The sequence below is a fragment of the Rhagoletis pomonella genome, unplaced genomic scaffold (assembly GCF_013731165.1).
Source record: "Rhagoletis pomonella isolate Grant_MI unplaced genomic scaffold, Rhpom_1.0 Rhpom_scaffold_00008, whole genome shotgun sequence".
NCBI classification, from domain to species: domain Eukaryota; kingdom Metazoa; phylum Arthropoda; class Insecta; order Diptera; family Tephritidae; genus Rhagoletis; species Rhagoletis pomonella.
This window is the reverse complement of record NW_023458562.1, coordinates 33,799,698-33,823,799: the sequence shown is the minus strand read 5'-3', so window position 1 is coordinate 33,823,799 and position 24,102 is coordinate 33,799,698. Positions and strand designations below refer to the sequence as shown.

The 24,102-nt window shown below is 37.8% G+C and overlaps 1 protein-coding gene across 1 annotated transcript in view; it reads left to right on the top strand.

The window, feature by feature from the left end:
• The window catches only part of LOC118744654 (protein unzipped), a 79,375-nt gene that overhangs the window by 4,143 nt on the left and 51,130 nt on the right, over nucleotides 1-24,102 (top strand). Inside the window, exon 2 of the mRNA XM_036477810.1 lies at nucleotides 15,267-15,310. The gene's annotated coding sequence lies outside the window, so the exon portion shown is untranslated. The remainder of the gene's footprint in view (nucleotides 1-15,266; nucleotides 15,311-24,102) is intronic.

Below are 24,102 nucleotides of genomic sequence, written 5' to 3'. Positions count from 1 at the left end.
GAATTGCTATCTCGTTAAATCGTTAAAAATAAATATTTTTTAATCAAAAGAAAAAGTTATCCTTCAGAAATTTTCAAAATATAAGTCTCGGCGGGATGGTTAATTATTAACAGATTTCCAAATAAAAAATTACAGGGGTCCTTATTTACCATTTTCTATAAATTCCAAAAATTTGATTTTCTTGTTTATTTTTGGACCACCCTAATTTACATATACATATATACGAGTTTAGCTGCTCCTGTACACAGTGTCATAAACAGCCATAAGCAATAATCGTTGCCTCGATGCAAATAATATATGTACGTTTTGTTAATAAAGCAAAAGGCGTTAAGTGACATTTTTTGAAATGTATGTGTATGGTTTTCCGTTAATTTACTCTCGCTACGCCCTGTTAGAGAAGTTTCTGGTATATCTTAAAGAAGACAAAATTTATTGAGACCTTCTGGACAGTCCCGAAAGCAGTTGCTATGCTTTTCACTTTTGCAATAAAATATCAAATTTGTCATTTAGGCGATTTTGCATTGACGATGGCAATAAATAAGCAAACGCTTGTGTTACGAGGGTTGTCAACGAAAAACAAAAAAAAAAGGTCTTAAAGTTTGTCCCAAAGGTCACGTATTTAAAAAAAATAATAATTTCTTTCTCAATATACTAACTTATTTATCAGCCCTCGTACAAGGATAAGTTGTCAGTGGCAGATGCAACACACTTGCTACTGACACTTATCATTCGAATATGCACTAACTAGAAGCCGCCTACATTCTTTAGTGCTCGTCAAAAGCTTAAATAGAATAATACTTTTCACATATTTTGAGCTCATTATGTTGCTGCCATTGTTAATGTTTTTATTGTAGTACATATTGTTACATTGCAACTGCAGAGAAAGATTTGTTGTGTATTTATTACACAGTAAAAGCGAAATTTCCGAAACTTTGTGCGTTCTCAGGTAAAAATTTTTTTTTTTTTATATGGAGGAAAAAAGTTTTTAATTCTGGTGGGCTTTTGAAAAAGTGAACAGAGTTTTAAAATTTATATCTGGGCGAAATGAATTGTTCGGATATACATACAAATTTTCCTAGGAATTTTTGTGTTGAACATTTCCTTTGCAGAAGGATCATTTTGACCCCTTGTTTTGAGACCTTACAAAAAAAAAAAACGTTTGAGTAGCCGCTAGGGGGTTAAAATATTTCAGAAAATTATTCCGCATGAAAATTTTATTAGGGGTTTTCTAAGACACAATTTATATACGATTACCGTAATAGTCTACAGAAAGCAAAATATCTAAGAATAATAAACATTTTTCCTGAAAGTATGCAACGCTTTTTGCTAAGTTCCTTTTTAATCTAATCAACTTGCATTAGTAATGGACCTCTTTACCCTAAACAACAGTTACTTATCCTTTAAGTACCTATTAAGTGCTTAATTAAAGAATGCAAAAATCTGTGGGGTTTCGTTCTATGAACCTAAGACTTTTATCCGGAATTGCAACTATAACGCCCGCAAACAGCGACCGAAAATGTGTAGCAAGTATAGGTGCAAAAAGTGGCTCTGCTGGGGATCAGTGGTGTTCTGCACACTACAGCCAAAAACTTTTTGGGAATGCAAAGTGCAGCCGGTTCTGCTTTAAGACCAAGAAAATTATGCAGCTAGAGAGCGAACCACTATGGTCACACCTCAATTCTGGATGGGCTTCGGCTGCTGGATATTAACAGACTACTTATTGTGTGCCAACCACTTTGGTAAATGGTAAAGAAAAGCGATGCCTAGCAGTCAGGCATATCTAAAAATTTTAAAATGCGTCAAGTAATTAGCCGCAGATTCTATAGACGGAGTTTACACAACGCAAATTTTTCGAATTCTCTTTTCGTGTTGCTCTCTGCGAACCGCCAACTTAATTTACTTATTTAGACAAATGCGTGTTACCCAAGCTCGAGCGATTCGGTGCCCTTCTAATCTCTTCCCAAATCGTTCACATATCTGTGTCTCTAGCATGAGAGAGTGCGGAGATACACTGAGAAAAGCGTTCCCTAAATATACAGTCAGAGTCAAAAATATGCATACCCGGACGTTTTGACGATTTTATTTATTTTTATTTTCCAAACCAAATTTTTATTATTTTGTTTTATAAAAATAGAATTCAGTCAACAGCAAAAACCACAGGCATCTACATATTTTGTAATTTCATACAGAACTCGGAGGAAATGCATCAAAATTTTTATTTTCGATTTCTTAGAAAACTTTTTGTAGCCCAAAAACGTTAAAGTTTCAAGTCGATAAAAATTACAGATGATTTTGGAAGAATTTTTTTCGTTGAGGGTTTTGCGTATCTTCTTTCATATAAAAAAAAAAAAATCATCATGCTTTATATGGAAGAAATTACTAAATACTAAATAATACCAAGCAATCGAATTGAAAAGTGGAAGATTTCGAAGAAAATTTCCTGGATTTCTTGCATTTTCCCCGAGTTCTGCATGTGTTGAAAGTAACATATGTAGTTGACGTAACTAATGTCTTTCTTCCTTGTATGTATTCTTCCATGAAGGAACTTATTTTCAGAATCAGGAAGATACCGAGGATCAAATCTTTTTAGTTGTACGGCAACATAGCGAAGGTATATTTTGCTCAGTCAATATGGTGAAAAAGTTTGTTTTGGCTAAAATAATTTTTTTTTAAATTTCCTGGAAATTAGCTTTTACTACAGTAAGCTTGCCAACCTCTAGTGCTCTTCTCTATGTTTTATGCAGACCTATATACACACATAGATATATATGTACATATGTATGTATATGAATATCGATTAGAAAGCAGTTATGCCGAACTAGTGCACTTAGCTGGACAAATATTTGCACAGCAGAAACCCGAACACTTTACTTCAAACAGTTTTATGAGCTTTATGGTAATTTTTTGTAGTGCCACAATAAACTATTTGGTAGAGCTGAGAGCGCAGGATGACATAGTGAGATGGGTATGCAATGCCAGGCATGCTGTGGACCTAGATTAGATACACACATACATATCTACGCGCTTAGTACATATCAGCCTGCACATTGAGCGGTGTATAAATATGTATGTATGTGTGTATGTCGTTTTCTATGTTGCTATGCCATGCGCTATGTGATTTTATAGGCTATGTCATCTTGTTCAAACTTCCACTGGTTATGTAGTGAATTGCAGTGACCTGGAAGCTTAAATAGTTCAAAAGACACTTGGCGACACTGTGGGCGTCGCACCACAATACCGCCTTCAATTCAGAGCTATGGCAAGAACATAGTAATAAGAACAAAAGCTAGTGCCACCAGCAGCGATAAGTGGTTGGTTGATGATGGTGATGATGCGCTCAATTGTGCTGGTGTTGTTGTTGCTGATGCATATACATACAGTATCGGTCATATCTATAGCACGCCATTTCAAAGTGATATTGTGTGCCACTTATGTTTATTTCTTTATTTTTAAGAATTTTCATTTAAAATTTAGTTCATTCTCAGATAAACGCCATATATACCCAAGTATAACAATTTGTAGAAAACTGCAAAAAAGTGTAACAAATTTGCACCTAAATTTGAAACTTTTTTCCCGGAAGTGTTAGAATTTTTTTGAGTATACAGTTTTTTAGAATTTTTTTTGTCGCATTGGCTTCCATATAATGAATAAACTCAATTTATTTGTATATGGAAGAAAACCGCAACATCCTTGGTGAAAAAAATTCTAAAAAATCAGCGGTAACTTATAGCCACTTGAAACTTGCACATTATCAGACTAAAATTGATTGGGCTATAAAACTGTGTATTCAGAAAAATTCAAACACTTCCGAGAAAAAAGTTTGAAATTTAGGTGAAAATTTGTGGCACTTTTTGTAGTTTTCTACAAATTTTTAAACTTGTGTTTATATGGGTTTTGTTTAGAGAAAAAACTGTATTTTAATTGAAAATTCTTAAAAATAAATAAATAAACAAAAGTGGCACACAATATCACTTTGAAATGGCGTGCTATAGATATGACCGATACTGTATGTACTATATGTGGGTATGTAAACTCAAGTCGAACTAGAGATAAATGAGATTCCGCACGCGATTGTCATGCCATAGACATAGCACAAGCAATAAGACAAATAGTTTAAAAGTGCAAGAAGAAATGCCTGGACATTGTTAGCTAAGTTGTTGTTTTTGGACATTAGATCACTACATAGATGCACGCACATAAAACATAGGTATACACGTATATGTACATACATATTTATAGGTATGTACATATGGCTATGTATAGGTCGCACAAAAGTATTAATAAAGTTGACCTCATTTTGCCTTGACCGGATTCTGAGGGAGTGAACTGTGCACACCTATGTACATATATCCAAAGCGAAGCAATTGCGTGCATGTGTGTGCCTGTTCACGCTAGACGAAGAAGCTGGCAGAATATGAGATAAAATTGCTGTTATTATTTTTATTCGCTTTAAATGGATTACATTTTTAAGCACGTCCTCCGTGTCGGCTGTATGTTTGATTGTACATACATATGAATGTGGGTGGGTGCCTACCCCAACCCCAACGGACGCGCCATGCAATCCGATTTTTTTTTGAAATTTTATTTGCATGCCACTGCCTACCTACCAGATGTCTGTCTGTCAGCCCAATTGCTGCCTGCTTTCATTTCTATTTCTGTTTTTTGCGTACATTCATTTCTTCATACATACATATACATATGTATGTATGTGGCTATGTGCATGTTCTGTAGAATGTATGTCACTGGCATTTATTTGATTGAAACAAATTGTTTTTAATGCATTTTTTTGCGTAATTATAGCAGCTATTATCATCTGTACACAGTACATAAATAGGCAAATACCACACATTCTTAAATGTGCTTGTATATACATACACCATTAATAAAATTTAAAATTACCATGTTTTAATGCCATGTAGATGGTATGCAATGATGTGCTTTGGAAAAATATTTCACTTTTTAAATAAATTTTTCTAAAGTGAATAAACTTATTTACGGTTTGATGAGCAAGCTTTTATTACACTGGTCTACAACTTAAAAAAAAAAACAAGTAAGAAAGGCTAAGTTCGGGCGGAGCCGAACATTAAATACCCGGCGCAAGTATTAAATATATGTTTTCCACCTTTCCGAAAGCTACCGCTACATGATAAGCCGGGGTGTATACATTTTAAGTAAATTAGCGTCCTTAAATTTCGAAATATTGCAGTTTCAAGCATATCTGAAATTTACCGTTATATGAAAAGCGGCCTCAATTTTAGTCCGATTTCAACAATTTTCAACGGTTTGCTTTTATGTGGCAAGCACAATAACCATACCGAGCTTGGTACAAATTGCTTGAACGGTTAGCGAGATACATATATGTGATCACAAGTGGGCGGTGCTACGCCCATTTTCCAAAATTTTGTAATAAACGTATTTCTTGGTAAAGAATTGTTGCAATCATCAATTTTGAATAAATTAGCTTCAATATTTACTGATTTATCGAAGATTTTGTATTTCTCGAAATTACCGTTATATGGGATGTGGGCGTGGTTATTGTCCGATTTTAGAAATTTTCGGTTGGTATGCTGTACTAAGGCCAACAACTGTGCCAAGTTTGGAAGAAATTGGTGCAGCGGTTACCAAGATATACACATGTAACCATAAGTGGGCGTAGCTACGCCCATTTTCCAAAAATTTATAATATTCATGTTTTCCGTCTGAAACTCATTGTAAGTATCAATTTTGAGTGAATTATCTTCAGTAGTTACTAAAATATCGCAGTTTTCGTATTTCTTAAAATTACCGTTATATGGGAGGTAGGCGTGGTTATTATCCGATTTCGCCCATTTTCAATACCATCCGTCCCACGCCCAAAAGAAGTTCACGTACCAAGTTTCGTTAAGATATCTAAATTTTTACTCGAGTTATCGTGTGCACAGACGGACGGACGGACGGACAGACAGTCACCGCTTAATCGATTTCTCTTTTCATTCTGATCATTTATGTATACATTTGTCTATATCTATCTCGATTCGTTTTGCCTGTTACAAACAACCGTTATGTGAACAAAGTTATAATACCCTTGTGCACAAGTGCGCTCGGGTATAAAAAAAACTATGCCCAAACCGCGGCATTCGTAACCGAATGATTACTCGTTTCGAATCAAATCAAATGACAGCTGTTTTCCCCCCAATACAATTTCATTTGAAGAAGCGCACTCGCTACTGAATACCGTGATCCCAAATCAAATCTCGATTAGTTACGTTTGCAGCGTTCGTTGCATTCGTCGAACTTAGGCTACAAAATTTTAACAGAACATTCAGGATTATTTTAGGAGTGTCGGGACTATTTCCGAATTTTCGGTACTAATTTAGGATTCTCGAAACCATGAGACTTTCGGGACTATTTTGGGATTTTCGAGACTATTTTGTTATTTTAGGGATTCTTAGGACTTTTCCTGGGAGCTCACGAGTTTCGGGCTTTATCGGGATTCTGTGGACTTTTTCCAAATTTTTGGGACTGTTTTGGGACTTTGGGGGCTATATCCGAATTTCCGGGATTTTCCAGTTTTTGGGACTTTCGGTGCTATTCCCGGATTTTCGTGATGCTCAGGACTCTCCCGAGATTTTTGGGACTATTTCAGTATTTTCGGGATTCTCTGAACCTTTTCGAAAATTTCGTGCCTTTTCCGGAATTTTCGGGGTTTTCCGGAACTCTGGATTTTCCCAGATTTTTGGGACTATTTTGGGACTTTCGTGGGTATTTCCGGATTTTCGGTATCCTCATGATTTTACCAAGGTTTTTGGGATTCTCTCGGCATTTTTCGAATTATCGGGCCTATTTTGGAACTTTCCGAGGCTTCTTAGAGGCTATTTCTGGATATTCGGTACTACATATTTGGGATTCTCGAGACTATGTCCACATTTTCTAGACTATTTCCGGATTACTTTTGCATCAGGATTTAGTGAACTAAGTAATTTTGTAGGCCGTTTTTTCGTTTGGTAAACGTAAATTAATTCTTTAGTACTCAGTATAAGGTAGCTCACCTTAGAGAGTTCTTAAATTCCAAGATGATACCACCTTCTCTTTTCCACAACATTCTCTGGCGAAGTTTAGCTGGTATCCTTTGGCTGCCTGCTCTATGCTTATGTGCAGTGGCGTGAGCTCGAGAATAACCTCCATTGCAGCCGTAGGTAGATACAAAGTGCGCCTTTGATGCAAACACAAGCGCCTAGGCGATTTTTAAACATTTCATTTGCGTGGGGACCAACCTAGTCTAGAGTTTGGCCTTCAACGTCTACCTCATTTCCGTACAGTAAGCTCTTATCTATGAAGAAGACGTACTCGCGGCTGGAAAGCTCTGCTGGATTTAGCTTTTACCTGATGTACAGGTGCAATAGTAATTTCAGAGATTTTTGAAATGAAGTTAGGCTTATAGGGTGAAAATCCCGGGTTTCAAGTAGGATGACTTGCCTCGATTAGGAATGAATACTACTTTCGTCTGGTTAAAACAAGCCTCGTAAATTGCGGTTAATAGCAGACTTAAATGGCTGGAGTTCGGCGAGGAAAATGGAATCTAAAACCGGAGGTTTGCACAGTTCAGAGGGCTTAATGACCCTTTGATTAAGTAATAATGGCTTCCGAAACTACTGAAATATTGGACACAAATTTTACCCAGTTAGGTGCTGTAGCGCAGCCTCTAGGCATGTCCAGTATGTCGTCACCAGAAGTTGTCCAGTTGCCGCTTGGTTTCTGAATGTACTTTGGGGCAAGAGGGTCTCTAGACACCGCCATTCGCTGACAGTTTCTCCAAGATCATTCTTCGATATCACCCCGAAATTCCTCCTATTAATGGTAGCGTCTTCTTTTTCATGAAAATTGCAGAATTTAATGTTTTTCGAGCCTCCTTTTAGGTCTATCAGATAACCGTCTTGCGTTAGCCAATAAAAGAGACATTTGCATGCTCTCTTTTCTTAAGAAAGCTATTTTGCAGTTCTACCAGCAATTAAGTGCTTAGCTGAGATTTGGCTCTAATTTATAGTTTGTGCCTTGATGATGTCGAACTACTGGGAGGGACCTACAGTTTTACGGCGTTTCCGAACGGCCGATTGTTTTCATTAGAGGTTTTTTCATGCCAGAAATACGCTCGGAGGCTTGTCATTTTTTTTTTAATTTCACAAAGATTTGTGTCTATATTTTTGTCGAAAAAAATTAATATTTTTTAGTTCTCATACTTTTGGCTTTTTATGTAAATTTTTGTTCTCACGTAAAACCAAGGCAATTGCGCTATCTTTGCGAATAAAAATAACTACACACAACTACTATTAGAATAAGCAAACTCTAAGCACTTTTCTACATAATACAAGTAGTTATCCACTTGTTTGCAAGCTCTTGAATATTCATTGAATATTCGCACGCTTGTAAACCCACACAAGCACAGAGTGTTGAGATTTCGCACCTCAAGTTGTGATACCTCGCAAATATGTTTGCTAATGTGCAATGAAGCAATAAAGTGTAAACCAACACGCACATTTGAACAGATATGTACGTATGTATGTAGGTACTCGTATGTGAGGCGGCAGGTGATTATGCAAACAGACAAGGCGGACATACCAACTAACATCTTCATTAATAAGTTGTTGAGCTAATAACGAGGTGTTAAATGCCACAAATGACATCAATCCGAAGTAAACTCGAGATGGGCAGAGATAATTCATTTGGCGGTAATTGGGAAGGAAAGTAATGTAAAATATTTGGAAAGGTGGGCTGGCAAATGAGATGTCTTAAGATATTTTTTTTTTGTTGATTGAACATTGGTTTTAGTTAATGAACATCACGAATGAATTTGCATTTGCAGAGCGAACTGTTCTCAATGTTGATTTAATAAAATTGTTTTAAATACTTTGAGTCAGAAAATGGTCCACAAAGTGTACATAGCCGGTGTTGAGATATCACGCGCTCCATGACTCTGAAAATAAATTCTTCAAGCTTTTAAAAATATTCATCCCAGAGCCATTCCAGTGTCAACACGACTGACACATTGAAATGCTCCGGTTCCTGGTTAGATTTTTGGAAAAAGCTTAGAGGTACCAGTCATTTCTGTATGTTATAATTCCAGTAGCGTAGCTGATGGTTCAACACAAAATCGCCCTCTGTTGTCCAAAAAGTATTTCTATGGTCAACGTTTGCTGTGCTGTCTGTAACCTTCCGCTGCTATGGCCAATCTTTTTGGCTGTGGAAATAATTAAATGAGATCTTGATGCAAAGATTTCAGCCTAAAAACCACTAACTGAATCTGTAAGTTTAGCAGAATTTTCAGTTCGGAGGTCAGTCGAAAAAAATTACCTCCCCTACGCCACAATCCAATTCTGATCCGTCCATAAAAATAGTTGCTTCGAAGCGTTCAGTATCCCTCTACTGTTACCTTGATGGAAATAATATGCTGACGTTTTTCCCGAAGAGAAACGTAGGATAGATGTTGGTTGGTTTGGTTAGTTTTGAGTGGATTGCCACCCTGGTTACAAGCAATTAGCAAGTTTGCCATTTCGAATCCACAACTCGTGCAACCCACAGCCATTTCGGGGCTTTTATTAATTTCAGTACGTCATACAGAGAGAGGCAGCTGCACTCTGAAATCTTCCGCAGGAATAGTTTTCCGAGTGTCTTCAGCCCCATCCTTGCGAGAGCTAAGCACACGCACAGGAAGTGTTCGACTTTGGTTTAAAGTGGGAAGTAGGGGACAACCAGAACTTCCGGGTAATCCCCTAAGTTCCACCTCTGCTTGGACACATTCCATGCTAGTTCGTCCGCTGCCTCGTTTCCTTAAATGTCCCTATGTCCCGGGACCTACATATGTATATTAGGGTTATTTCGTATTGATCAGATATATGGGTGAGCTCTCTTCTACAGCTATCCACTAGTTGAGATCTAACAGCGATAGAAGAGAGTGCCTGAATGGCCGAGAAGATATTCCACTGAGTTCTCGCGGTAAATTTTCTTTGTTGTACCTTACTGGCTCCTTAATTGAAAACGTTTCGGCCTGGAAAACGCAGATGTAGTTAGTTGGATTTTATGGGAATTCATGGACCGTTGAAAGAATGCAGGATAGGTCCATGCGCGTCCGTAGTTTATTACCACAGATGTAGCTCCCTCGCCCTCAGGGCATTCTACTAAGCAGCTTCCTCGACTTCAGGACACTCTCTTCGTCTCTTCTCTCTCTCTATGTCTCTTCGGCTTGCCACAAAACTACCATAAAGTAGGGACAAATAACCGAATGACGAAGCTAGGTTTAAAATGAGGAACCATCTTTGTAGTGAATAAAAGAAGTTCGGTCATAGAGGTATTACATTGCGCCCGAAGCTTTCTGATGCAGGAACTCAGCTTATTTTTGGCCCTCTGAGACATTCCGTCTATCGCATTTATTCTTAACCCGGATTGCATAATCACTGCACTATTCGCGTACGCGACAAGTTTGACCCCATCTCTACGGAATTTTAAAAGAGTGCTGCTTAATAGACAAAGCTACAACAGAAGCGACAGTATATCGCCTTGCGGAGTCCCCTGCCTAGTTACCTCGTTGTAGACCACTCCTTCTACGATATACGGTTGAAGTCCACTTTACAACGAGGGCTACAAACCCTAGATTACTGACTGACTGTTCTACCGCTTTAAGACGGGTATTCTTAAAAACCCTTTCAATATTCATATGTCCAAGAAAGCTGTCAAATTGTATTGTGTGGCTTCTAGCGAAGACTCTGACTTAATTTTTAGATTCTATAAACTACCTCTTTCGATAACCATGCTGCACAGTAAATATTCCCAAGTTGCCCGGCTTTCAACGCATTTGCATGCCCACTAGTATTTCGTAAGTTCAAAGCGTACTGATTGAGCGACAAATATCTTGGCTAATTATGACGTCATGCGTCGCACCACAAAACAAAAGAAAAATCGCTGCAAGAAAAGAAGGCAACCCTTCAAAAACAAAAAAAAAAACAAAAATAACATAAAAGGCTAATTAACTTAAGTAAACAGAGCCAAACAATGTAAAAAGGTTTATGAAAAATAATACGGCCACCAAGGAAAGCGCACTTACGAGCAGCGGTAGAACTGCGGAAGTGTGAAGAAGTATGTCTGAGACGTTGGCGCACTCCAATTTGCTGTGCGAGGCATTGACGGTAAAGAAAAGGCTGACTGTGTGTGTTTGGTAGTTTTGAAGACGACCAGTAAAGGGCAAAATAATGCAAAAGTGCTAAATTATTAGGTAATTGCTGCAAGTAAATACGCTGAGTACAAATAAACAAATGCGAGGCAAATGCGGTCCAACTAACAAAGGTAATAAAGTAAGCGTAAAAGAGAAAGAAAAAGGCCTTTTAAGTATCAAGTAACCAAATTGCAGCAGGCAAACGGTAATGGCAATGGCGACGGCGACGGCGACGGCTGGACAAAATGAACTAAATAACCGGCGACAAGCAGGCAGGCGCAGTTGCAAACTTGGGGAGTAGGTTAAGCATAGGAGTAGCCAAAAAAAACAAAGAACGGTTAGAAAAGGAATAAAATGTTGTTTAAAAAAATGATGATTAGTTAACTGAAATGCTTTGCGAAATTTTGCATAAAATAAATGAAATAAAAAGAAAAAATAGCTAAACAAATTTAAAGTGCTCGCGGCGCTTGCACTGTGGGTAATTTGTCCCCTTTTTGTAGCGAAAATTTTAAATTATTATTTTTTTTTGTTTTAACTAAGATATTTTTTATTTATTTATTAAGTTCGAGGCCCAACAAATAAATAAAACTGCATATTTTAGTTTTGTTAATTTCTTATCCATATTTCGACCACAATCTGAGGTCATCTGAGCCTAAAACCTAATAAATAAAAAATTATCATAGTTTATAATTCGATGGCTGAAAACCAAAAAAAAAAATTTTTTTTATATTTGCAAAAAAATCTTAACCCTTCAAGGGCTAATTTTTTAATTTTGTGGTTTTGTTGAAAAAGTATGAATGCAGGTTTTTGCTAAATATTTGTTTTAAAGAAAAAAAAAATTCACTTAGTTATGAAAACTATTTACCCAGTGGCTATTTTCGAAAAATATTGCGAAATCATATTAATTTCAATCGAACACCTGAAAGGTCTGAATTTCCAAATCTGTCGGTTGAAAAGCTAAAAGCAACCGTATTGCAAACGGCTTTTTCTACCATTATTGTTCCGTTTTTACAAAAACTACAGAGGCCGTTAATTAGGTTGAAGTTTTCTTTATACCAAGGGCAAAAAGTGTATTTTTGATAATATTTGATAATACGAAAAACACCACAGTGGTGCCGTGAAACGTCAATGGCAGTACGGCAGCGTTTCCTCGAAAATAGCCAATCAGTACCTAATATTACCAACATGTAATCATAGCTAAATAGGCCATTAAAAAGGAAAAAAATCATCGAAACCAAATCTTCAATGCAACTTGAAAGTCAGAGAAACAACAGGGCTGTTGCCGCAATCGAATGCTGCACCAAGAATGGCTTAGGTACAGTCGAAGAAAGTTGGCATAAAATAACTACGATAAATACTCGTAACTTAGCACAACAGCAGCGTGCCGGAAAGGCGGTAAATAAACAACGAAATATGTATGCGCATAGGTGTTTATAGCTCTTAGCACAGGCAGACCACAAGTCATAAATAAATCAAGCAAAAAAAAAAACGAGATTGTTCTTCTTGCCTTTTTGCCGACAGTACAGTTCAAAGTCCAGCTGGCGCATAATTTGCAGATGAAGTAGCAAAACCGCAAATAGCAGGCATTAACAGAGTTTTCAAGTAACCGCACGTACTGCAAGCGAAAGCCTCATAGCGGTAAACGATAACCTATCATGCCGCAGAGACTTTTTCTAAGCAAACGCTGTTATACAAATTTCTAATATTCAAATGAAGTGAAGCTGTCAAAGGGACGTGTGTTCTCTGTCTCAACTGTTCAAGAAATGACAGCAGTAAACTCTAAAAAAAAAGCGAAAAAGTTTGGAAATAGGCTTAGATGGAAATAAAGCCTAGCACCAATGGGGCTTTGGAACCAAAAAATTATTAAAGTGGAAAGCAAGTTGCCCGAAGATAGAACTCAGGTACTCTCAGCCAGGAAAGCTACTGCAGTAACAGTCCTTGGCTAGAAAGTAATCTGTAATCCTCGTAAAGGTATACCCGACTGCCCGGAATCGTCTACGGCCTTAGCCCAATTCAAAGCGTGGACGCCGATAACAAAAGATGTATGTGAAATCCAAGGAATATGGCCTGTCTGCGGTCCCGTACTGCATCCCTGTACTTAATGCTTTCTATGTTCACCCACAGGCACGTTGTAGGCGCCCTCGTTTCCTTCGATTCCAACGTGATCTGGATGCAGTACAAAGTGCCGTATTTCCTGCTACCGAGAGTTAAAAGCTTCTCAACATTTTTCGGCGAGCTTTAGAACCATTTTTAAGATTCAATCTACAGGTCGAGACTTCACTCGCACATGTTCAGTTTTCCATCCAGGGGATTCAATTTGATCTGGAGGTTTTCGCCAAAATAGATTTATTTTAGCATTGCATCGGAAAACCAACAAAAGCCAACTCTGCACCTACTGGTCGACGACTTGACTTGTAACTGTCTAGTACCGCACGAAAATTCTCCTCTACGAAGTCAGTCATTTGACTCTTTGCAGCAGCATTGAAGCCTCAGGCGAACCTTAACTGTGTCCAGGATGGCCATGCTATCCGACACTGAGAAATATTCCACCTCGAACCGTGCAATAAACTTGACTTGCCAATGTCTAGGGAACGCTTGAAAATTTGCCTCTGCTTTGAGCTAAAGTGTCGTGCTATCCGGCCCAGATGTTGAAGACTATTCCGCCTACAACTGTGCCGTCAACTTGACTTGTCATAACCTAGTACCGCTCGAAATTTCTCCTCTCCTGACACCTAAAATGCACGAAACCAGAATGGTAATCCAATTTGATTCCTTGCACCAGTGTGCCGACTTTTGTTAGCCCCAATGCTTCAGAGCAAAAGTCCATGGTGTAAGGAATCGGCTTTCTATCCAACTCAGAGGCTGAAGCCTATTTTGCCTCCAGCCCTGGATTCCATACACCTATTGAAGGTCCGGCAGGGTCTGAGTTTCTTGTAGAGATGGAATAAAGATACTCCTATTCTATGGCTTCTTTTGTCTAACTTTATCTCCGTTTGCATGTTCAATTTCTCCGCCAGACGCAGAAATTGCCGGATGGATCTCTGCGGTACGGGCTTGGTCCGGTAGTAATGATTTCTGAGCATTGTGAGGCCCATTAAAAGGTGTTTTTTTTTGTTTAAGAAATATAACTAACTGTGTGCCCATGACTAAGCCGGGAAGAGCGAAAGTCAACCGCAGCAATTCCGATGACACAGTAACTCTAAATGAAACAAGAACAAGCTCAGTGAACCAACCAAGTTGCGGTTTAGACCAAATTTTGAGACTATTACACAGGTATACCGATAAAGCTGTATTGTGCCCTGGATAGATTTCTTTCTCCCGTTCAGCTCGCATCAGCTAGGTCCACAGCCAGTAACATGACCGTAGCTATAGTCTGTTCCCAGCCTCCTCCAACGTAGAGAGCATAGCCGTACTGCCGGTAGTGACTGCAGGTGAAAGTTATTCCAAAAGGTGTGGACTGTCCATATAGCCATCGGATAATGGTTAATTTATCCAATTTAAACCTTAATGGAGCATTATTTAAAGTTAGATTCATATGTTCTTTACTTAAATATATGGCTATAGCACTGAAGGAGTTAATAACGAACTGAATTGAAGTTGTACTGACCCATCTAACACACTCCACTTTCTTGCAGGGTTGCATTAACATTACTTTTTCTTACATCTGTCATAGGAAATGTTCATGTGTGTGTCAGTTTTTCTCCTTTTCTTTTTCTTCTAATCGCAGCTTAGGCGTATCGATTACATTGTCAAGCTAATAACTTAGTCAAAGTTCAAGTAGAAGCACAAGAAAGTGCTGTATTTAAATAGTTAGAGTTTACATTAGTAAGGTTAATACTTGTTCATTGACTTTTTGTTATGATGAAATGGAGCAAGTAAGAGCTGGAAAAAGATAAATTAGATAAAAAAGTATTTTACTTTACATACATATGTTCTTGGTCTAAAAGTGTATAACGAAGTTCAGCTAATGGCTTTAAGTTTTATTTTATTTTTTCAGAAAGAGTTATTAACTAAATCAAATAGTAAATTAATTTTCTTTATTCTGCTGACGAACTAATCTTGTATTTACCCTATTTCTTTTCAGATAGTCTACAAAAGTCTACAAAAATACAACTTTAAGGGAAACTTGTAAGTATTTAATGGTTAAACATACATAAAAGCTTTTAAATATTACGAATTATTATTAAGGCATACTAGCTCTGCGACCTATTAGGCTACATAGCTTTCATTTGAACCCCAAAGTTTACTTATACTTCTGCTTATTTCTGTGCAATCTCACAGTATATGCTCTGGGGTTTCCCTCCCTGGCCCATAAACTGAGCAGCAGTCCCCGCAGAAAGTCCCATATTTTAAAGATGGTGTATTTGCTTGGAATATTTTTTCCAATATCCAATGATAGTTTTGAAACCCCCGCGTTCAGAGACTTCATGAGGAGAGCTTATAATCGCTTGGATTGCTCTTGTCCAGTGGGCTGCTGTTAGTCCTCTCACCTTCTAAGAAGCTCTGCCGTGTATATCTTGAATGGATTATAGGCTGGCTCAGGGTCGTATAGCCTACGTTAGGCTCTCAACGATTCTTATGAGTTTTATTCTTGAGGTCTCTGATATAATTCAGCGAACCGCAGTTCGTTAATTCAACATCTAGTTAGTTGCTTTAAACGACCCAGTGTCCCGCAGCTTGAGGATTTGTCACTGCAGCGCCACTTCTCTTTTCCTTTTCTTAAGTAGGATCTAAAACTTATCTTGAGAAAATGGAACTAAATATTACAAAGATTTTCGAAGAGTATCTAAAGTTATCCTTCTTGACTCCAGTTTTAGTTTTAGTCTGACAGCCGCTGGTATAGAAAGTTTGCCAAAGAGGTCTAAGAAAGCGAGTGGCTCGATCTCCCCATCTCTCGCTTGTGGGAAGCCTAACGACGGACTTTCCTATATAAAAGACTCCAGGTATCAATTTGTCATTAAGGCCGAAAAACAAAGAGTATTGCTCAGACAAACTGCTAACATGTTCCTCCCGAGTGACCTGTCGCTCAGAGTAAGATAAATTCGTTGTTATCAACCTGATTTTGTTGAGACTAGGCTGATAGTAATTAAAGGGCTGGCCAAGATCTTGAGCAGAGTGGTTCCCCTTACAGACACGTAAAATCTACTCTCCTCTCCACTTACATATTTTCTTGCCCGTAGTGCATAGCCTTGGCTTAGCCAAACATTTCACGAAATTGTCGAACTGGCAGGCCGGGTTCCCCATCGTCAATTTATTGGTATGTTTTCATAGTTTGTTGGTTTTTAACTCTACTGATTATCCCAATTCTAAAATTGTACGTGTGAACGTAGACAAACCAGAACGTTCTCAGAACAAACAAGTAAGAGCAGCGCTGTCTTCGGCTATGCCGAAGGCTTCATACCTTTCATGAACATCTGCAAATTTTACTTTGACAGATTACTGCTTTTGAATACATCTGCATACATCGATAGAGGAGTTACATACTTATATAAAAAATCGCATCTAAACAATCAGAGGTATGGAAGATATACTTTATATGGCACCAATCTAAGTGATTTTCACTGCTATGTGATTGGTATGTAAACCGGTAACACAATTTGTTGGGTTTAGTTTCCTACATAAAGGAGATATATCGCAAAAACTGGTATCTAAACAATCAGTGCTATAGGAGATAAAGCTTACACAGCATAGATTTTGACGATTTTCTCAGTAGACTTTGTATTATTATTTATAAAATATCTTACGAAATTTATCGGTTTTAGCTGTTCAAATAAAGGAGTTTTACAGTAAAATCCCATATCTGAACAATCAGATGTATGGAAGATATATGTTGTAGTCACCCGATCCTTGTTATTTTCACTGTAAGTATTCTGTTAATAATGAGTGAAAATGGTGCGAAATTTCATGTTCCTAGCTGCATAAATGGAGGAGATATGATAAAAGACCTCATATCTGAACAATCAGTTGTATGGGGGCTGCAGGTTATAGTGAACCGATCTTCGTTATTTTCACTGTAAGTCTTCTGCTGATAATGAGTGAAAACAGCGTGAAATTTCATGGTCCTAGCTGCATAAATGAATGAATTATAACGAAAAATCTCATATCTGAACAATCAGTTGTATGGGAGCTATAGGTTATAGTGAACCGATCTTTGTAATTTTCACTGTAAGCATTCTGTTGATAATGGGTGCAAGTGCTGCAAAATTTCATGTTCGTAGCTGCATAAATGGAGAAGTTATAACGAAAAATCTCATATCTGAACAATCAGTTGTATGGGAGCTATATGTTATAGTGGTCCGATTCTTCTGGTTCCGACAAATGATTAATACATTATAAAAATACACCCACCTACCAAATTTGATCCGGATATCTCGAAAACTGAGAGACTAGATTGCATACAAACAGACGGACAGACGGACAGACGGACATGGCTAAATCAACTCAGCTCGACGTTCTGATCATATAAGTATACATTTTCATGGGTCTATCTCTTTTTGTTCTGGTACTTACATACATCGGACCAAAGATATAATACCATTTCATGCTCATGAAAGGTATAAAAATTACACTGAAATAACACAACGCCGAAGCCGGTTTGTCTGTAAACTAAGACTGATAAGTCGATGGCCACGGGCTACTTCAGTTCAGCTGGGCGGTGGCCATCAATCTATCCTATCTTGAACGCGTTACGGAAGACTGTTTTAACTCGATAAACTATCCTAACTCAGCTTTGTAAGGCAAACTATCCTAACTCAGGCGCCCCTATAATTTCTGTCTTAACTCCATTGCTGAACAGCTTAACGACATTAAAAATAGGCGCGTCTGAGTTAGGATAGTTTATCAGACAAAGCTGAGTTAGGATAGTTTGTCTGACAGTGCTGAGTTAGTAGAAAGTTGGGGTCGTTTATAGAGTTAAGACGGCGTTCAAGAGAGGCTATTTTGACGGCTGAGACGAATCAGACCGGAACATCGAAGTGATAACGGAAGTTCATTCGAAAATGCATACAATTTTTGAAAACTAACTCTTGAGCTTTAAAAGCAATACTTTTTTTCGAGAGATGCCTATATAACTGAGTACTTTTTGGTTAGCATGAAATTTTACCATTATATCTCTGTATGTAACAATAAAGCGTCATGCAAGTAAGACTTAACTCTTAAAATTGTATATCTTTTTCTCTGAAGGTGCCAACCTTAATGAGTTGTGTCAAACATTTAATGAATAATTATTAATATTCATTTGTAAAAAAGATGCAAAGAAGAAAAAACACAACTGCGTCAAAACCAGCAAATTCAATTAGCGAACTTTCTTTTCAAAAATTCTACTATCCAAGAAATTTTAAAACATTTGCCGTCAAAAGAAATAAGCAAGCAACTTTTTGGTTAATTGATTTTTATTTCTGTTTTGGTAAGAAAAAAAACGAAAGAAAATATAAAAAGCAGTGGCGACTGCTGTGCGTAAAGTATGCGATGAGACCTAATCTATGGAGATGGTATACCGAACACAGCTTATATGTACGTATATACTATTTATGTTTGTACCTGCAAATAAACTCAAATACATGGCAGAAATAATAATTAGGAATCCGCGAAACTTTCGAGGCGACAGACGCGTTTGGATATGACTACTACTTTTTTGAATCAACGCAACACCGACTTGAACACCATTTATCTTGTTTAAAGCGTTTAGCCGTTTTTGCTGTTTGTTGCTGTTTATCAACATTTTCTGTTATTGCTTTTATTTTCACATTGTCAAAACATTTGAGGTGTTTAGTGTTTTCCGCAAATTTCTATAACCATTTGGTAGCATTGAACTTCTTCGTCAGCGCTGAGCAAACGCCCTGCCCTACTTGGCCACCACTGACAGCCAGCCATGCTTCTTCGCGACTAATGCGCCACAGTTAACCAGAAATGAGGCGCAAACTTTTTAATTGTTTCATTTTATTGGGTGGCTGTGCAAAAGTCGAGCACAAAAGGCAAAAAAAGCAAAGTATGTAGTTCAGCAGCTATGCTTAGGACTACGTCATCGATGGCAATAGCTGCTTTATTTTAAGCCAGCGAAATGCTATAAAAGCTTATAAAGTTAACTATAAAAACCACGTGCTACCCCATGGCTCGATATCCAACAGCGCGCGCGGCCGGCCACTTCGGCTGCCAATACAGCCTGCAGTAATGTGCTCCGGATTGCTTTGTGATTCAGCGATGCGAAAAAGTAAGCCAACCGGTTTGGTTTTTGGTACGTTTTAATGGACCAAGTCGACGCCGCTATACAGTACGTTGAAAGCATTAATGTGGCGGCGCGCATGCGCAGTGATTTCACATAGCATACTCGTATTTATGGTTATAAATGTTTTTATTATTACGTTACACTATTATTTTCATACACATTACAAATACGACATTTCAAATTTATTTATTCAATTTATAATTGAGTGATTCGTAGCTATTCCATTTCAATTCCAAAAAGCGTGAGCGGATTTTATGCTTGCGGATATGTACCTAGTTTCAAGCCGCAGGTATCAATGTTGATATCATTGCTCATAAGTGTAAACATAACTGTCCGCATAAACGTTGACTTTCAAGGTGGTTGAGGTAATTTTGTACTTTTTATTTTGTCGTTTTTGCTGCTAGTTTATTAAGTAAAGCCCGAATTGGCCTCACATTTCTAAATTAATTTTTTGTTAAAATTGTATGTTTTATTGCTTCGATCCTCTGTAAGTGCTAATGGATTTAATTTATTCATGATTTCTGCTCATTTATCATTTCAATTTATCACCGATCTGTTGCACAGCGCATGTGCACAGTATGGTGAGAGCGTAATAAAAGTGGATAGAATAAGATTTCGAAAGTTTTTTGAAACAAGAAAGATTAGTTTGGGGCGTTGAACGCGAATGATGTTGGGGTGTTGGAATATAGATATTTACTAATGTAGTGATCAGAAATAATATTTTGTATTTTTCCGATCCCGTTTTCCAATAATTTCGACTTTCTCTATGATTTCATATATCTTCATTCGACTTTCTCTATGATTTCATATAACTCCAGTACTCAACCACAAATACTTCCAGAGATATCCGCTATGAAAAATTCATTTTGTCTAGCAGGTGCCACGGCCCTTTACTATGTCCAAAATTACTTTTAACCTATGACCATTCTTGGAAAGTCTGCAGTGGGTGCGCTAAATTTGGTTATGATCGGTCAAGCGGATTAGGAATCAACTGCGAACACTTATATGAAATAGATAAATAGACAGATTTGTTGGCGTGAGAGCTGTCGTTGTATATTGTAAAAATTAGCATTCCGGAATGGGTTTCACCTTGAAAGTTTTCTTATAAATCGTTTTTGCTTGGGTAAATCGTTTCCCCGTTGAAAAATTGCCAATACCAAATTTGTCAATCAATACTACAAAGTCTTTAAAAAAGGTTAAGTTAGGACTATCCAAACCGGTCCTTACATGACTTTAACCCAACATAAGTTTAACGCAATTAATCCCAGTAGATCATCTATTTACTAGAGTTTTCCCAAAGCAGTTTTAAGTTTTCGAAGAAGTGGGCTCTCAGAATTTGAGACATTTTCAACGGAATTGAGCGCAATTGCATTAGAAGTTCTGGATGGATTCTATATCTTACTTATCTCTAGAGCTTCTAAAGAAATCGTTATGCAGGACTCCGAACCTGGCGGTCATGTAGCCATCGGTGCAGTGCCCCGTTCGGGATTGAGGGTTTTAGTAAACTCTGCGTTCTGCATTCATCGAGCGGTGGCCAGAGCGGCACAAAACTGTGGTTTTGTGTGGATTAGTCCATCAATTGGTAGTAACTGCTCTGGCCATCTATTCGAACTCTCGAGCTATTGAATGCAATGTACGGATCTTTAGAATTCTTGCATGTACATCGGGTTAGTCGTTACCAACCCAAGGGCCATGATAGCAGCTTGATTGGTCACAACGAAGACGAATTTTGATGGAGCTACATATTTGCTTCGCCGCCCTGTTAATTGTCCAATATATCTTAGCCTTGAACACATAGCAGTAATATAAGAGTTTGTAGGCTTCTGTATAAGATAGTTCCTGTGAGAAGATACGAAGTACTGTTCCAATTTCCATTTCAGAGCCATCTGTGAATATCGGGATGTCATCACTACTTAGAACGAAATTAAGTTCCCAGTCACTTTTATCTGTAAAATGGATGTCGAAATGACGGAGTTCGAATGTTGTCTATCTTATCTCTCTTCGAGAAAAGAACTAAACCAGGTTTGAACTTCCCTACGATCAGGATAACTAGGTCATGGCTTTCAACGCGGAACGATTCAGAACTTCATTGAGTACGACGTTTAATAATGGAGAAGATAAAATTCCATCGTGAAAAGTACCTCGTATAGGTGATTCCCTATAAGCCATTGATGCTTTTTCTACTGAACATATTGTCGGCTTAGAGAACATCCAACATATCAAACTCAGACTGATAGAAACGCCTTCCACATCCAAAAGGGCTGCCATTGCAAATTCTTGTTCAATACTCCCAAAAACTTCGTGTAACGCTATTTCCACAGGTCTTCGAGGTTGAAAATATTTTGAAATCCTGCATGACTTTTTTATATAGCTAAGGCAGATACTAGATCTGTGAATTGCCATTAGCCAGGGAGTTATTATGGCAATCGTTCACTGAAGCAACGCTAGTATGTTTCCTTCCGGACCGGCAGACTTATAGGGTTTCATCGTCTGTAAGTGAAAGCGGTTACTGCCACAAGCTTGACTATCTCCGTTATATTGCCACATCCAGAAAAGTGGAATGGATATTTTAATGTTTTAGTCTTTCATGGCGGCTTTCAGTTTGACCTTCTCCTGACTTTTCTATGAAGATGTGAAGAGCGGTTTGGTATCCACTTTTGTTAGAGTTTTTATAACGAATTTTGTTCACTCACTAAATTTCAATTTTATGCACCATACAGCCAATTTGCGTCTAATGTTTAATTTATGCACCTAATATCGAAATTAATTTTTATTTTTTTATCGCGTGACTTTGGTGGCGTTTTTCTCTTGATTTTTTTAATTTCTATACCAGCTATTGACAACAAATGCGCATAATTTATTGTGCAATTTTGTATAGAGTCTACATACATATGTACATACTCCACACATACATTCAAGAGTGGCTTAATTGATTGTCACTGTCACGATATATCAGTCAATTGTCGAAAGCTGGGTTTGTTAGTTGATTTTTTTTTTTTTAATGTGTATACATTTGTGTAATTCAGCTAAATAAAACAAAAATTTTAGATGCATATCAACTTTAATTAGTTTAGATGGATCATCTCTGTGGAGGTCAATATGTAATAAAATTTTGTTTAGTTTTCTGCTGTGTCATTTTTACGAGTAGAATGTAAATGCAATTTTATGAGGTTTACAAACACATTTTTTATTGAACAATTTTACAAACAGTTCGGAATTTTGCATAAAAAATTAAAGCCTTTATAAGCTGCACTTATCGCTGATTTTTAAATTACTTCGCCAGTAAAAAATTAATCTAGAATTGTGACCTTGAACCAATAAATGTAATATAGGTACATCAGTCTTTGCTTTGCATAATACTGTAATGCCGAGTATTTTAGCAGAGACTAGGTCAGGACAGTGAGAGATATAGTGCTCTATGCTTTCACTCTATTGGTTCTACTTACATACCCTCCCATCAGGCAGAGGACGCTCTAGACAAATTAGTGAGTCGAGCCTGCTCTTGTCGAAGCTGGATCAGATTTGTCGAGTCATGCTACAAGTGGGTTCTGTCGACTGAACTTTATTTGCCTTCTCGAAGAAGTGTGATTTGAGCCATGATTTGCAGATAGAGAGTGGTTTGCTCGCATGGTGAGACGAGTTGACTAGGTTCGCTTCCTTACATATTGGACTGCAATGCATTTACCTTGACTCTATGACCTGGTCCCCACACAATCTGGGTGGTAAATTAAGGTTTACCAGACATGTTAGTGATATGTTTTAAAACCAGAAGAAAACTTTATCTTGCCCAAATCAAAATTATTTCACATTAAAACTGCTTCAATATTGAAGACAGTAGATACCATTTTCAGCTTAAGTATCGGTTCCCTATCGATATGTACAGTGGTATTCCCTAAGCCATTGTTAACCTTGTTATCGCTCCTGGCTATAACGTCCATACAATCGGCAATGCCCACTTCCATTAGTGCCTAGAGATCCTGCCTTATTTATTGCTTTTGTCTATCATGCCTGCGTTCTGCTGAAATTTTTCTATCACAGCAAAAGATCGAGTCCACATTCCGAGAGTTTCGAATCTTTTCGACGGCCTTACTATAACTTTCTCAACCGCTTGTTGGCGCTTAGCGAGCTCCTCCTTTCCGTCTTACCTCTCTGACCAGTGAGATGGCAAGACGACAGTCAGATCCTCGGACCACTCATCAAGCTGTGTTAGCATTGAAATTTTTCCATCGTACCAGAGCTCGATGGTGCTGTAGCTCTAGATGAGATGGAGTTTATTGCTTTTGCCGGCCTTTTTTCAGCAGCACTTTTCGTTTTGTAAATTAGTCCCAAGCAAAGATCAACCAAGAGACAGAGAGAGCTCCGCAGGTAGCCCGAAATCCGAAGCAAGAGAAAGGAAACAATTTCTGGGTCACCGTAAAGTATATACATTGTTGTGCCTCTGCCGCTAAGCAGCAAGAATGGAGCCTAGGTTCGACAGAGCTCCCCGGCTGTTTTCCTCAAGGGTGGCACGCTCTGCCTTTTATATTTACATATTTCACGGTTCAGCATATCCATTATTGATGCTAACTAAATTTAACATATTTAACAAATTTAATATACAAAGCAGATTCAGAGTTTTCAAATAACAGCAAAAAAAATTAACAAACAAGCAATAAAATTATATCCGTATCCATTGCGAACGCTCTAAAATATTTTA